Source organism: Geospiza fortis, unplaced genomic scaffold, assembly GCF_000277835.1.
Source record: "Geospiza fortis unplaced genomic scaffold, GeoFor_1.0 scaffold197, whole genome shotgun sequence".
NCBI lineage: Eukaryota > Metazoa > Chordata > Aves > Passeriformes > Thraupidae > Geospiza > Geospiza fortis.
Genome location: NW_005054538.1, coordinates 7,874 through 9,194, shown reverse-complemented (window position 1 = coordinate 9,194; position 1,321 = coordinate 7,874). Strand labels below are relative to the sequence as shown.

Below are 1,321 nucleotides of genomic sequence, written 5' to 3'. Positions count from 1 at the left end.
GAGAAAATAACTTTGAGTTTGATACTTATTACTGGCATGGTTAGAAACAATCACAAATGCTCTGTATAAATCCTTTGGATCATCCACCTCAAATTACCTGGATTCACCTAGCTTTTCAACCAAAAGCGGGACAAAAACGAAGTGAGTCTCTCTGAATATATCCTCTGTCCCACTACCTCACTGAGCTCCGTTCAGGAGTAAGATTTTTAAGACCTGAAGACTTAAAGCGTTTCTTAATCTGGGAGTTAATCACTACAGCTTAAAGATCAGTTTTATTACTATTAAACACTTCAGTATTTAACCTAAAAAACAGACTATTCATAGCTATAAATACACAGAAAATAGTGAGACTGACAAATTTAAAAAAAGTAATGAAGGACATAAAGTTAGATTTTTTTTAAGGTGAAAAGCAGAGAAAAACAGTTCTCAACTGACCTCTTTGTCTGGTGTTAAAGTGCCTTCGTGATTCTGATCTGTAAATGAAGTTGTCCTGATTCTGTTGCCAGTTGATGGAGGGGATCTGGAAGGGACCTATAGAGAGATCACATATATCAACAAGTAATACTATTAACTCCAGAACTAATTTTTCTGTATCATAATTTACTTCAAGAATTACTAACTATACCATCTCAGTGATATAGTCTAGATCTTTTTAAAGAAAACAACTGTCTGTGACAGGTTCTACCTTCTTAAAAAGTCTGTAGAGCAAAAAGTGTCATGAATCAGCCACAAGAACAAACAACAAAATGGGTTATTTTCATTATTTCTGACTATGGTCCTCTTAGACCATATTTGAAAAACAAGCCTCCTAGTATTTTAAGAACATATTACAGTTGCTTGAGGTTTAAAAGTTTAGTGATTTAACAGGGATTCAAGTATTTAGAAGTGGAACAGAATCTGATCAAGAACTTAGAAAATTAACAACAAAAAATGACACTAAGAAAATTTATGAACTTTAAATTTGTGGTATTTATAACACTGAATCTAAACAATGAAAACGGGGCAAGAAATTGCTATATATTTTGACGCCTATATGTACTTGTTGTTCCTATCAAAACTAAACATCTATTCACAGAAATTTTACAACTTCATTCAAATTGGGGTTCTAAAAAGTCACACCAGATCAAAGAAACTACCTTGCCAGCCTCATCATTCAAACTTCAAATATAAAATTTCAGTATAAATGTAATGAGTAGTAAAGTATCAACAAGCAGATCTATACAAAAGAAAGTAATTAGCAAGATTTGTCATCAGGTATTGTGAAAGGCTGGAAGGAAATATTTCAGGCATGTGGCAGGAGGAAGAGGAAGGTCAGGCCTTG

The 1,321-nt window shown here is 33.4% G+C and overlaps 1 protein-coding gene across 3 annotated transcripts in view; it reads right to left on the bottom strand.

The window, feature by feature from the left end:
- GOLGA4 (golgin A4) overlaps positions 1–527 on the bottom strand; it is a 72,021-nt gene extending 71,494 nt beyond the window's left edge. For 2 of the 3 annotated variants that reach the window (XM_005429304.3, XM_031063877.1), the window contains exon 1: positions 436–527. The gene's annotated coding sequence lies outside the window, so the exon portion shown is untranslated. The remainder of the gene's footprint in view (positions 1–435) is intronic. The other variant, XM_031063878.1, reaches the window with a different exon arrangement.
- Between the last annotated feature and the right edge of the window lie 794 nt (positions 528–1,321).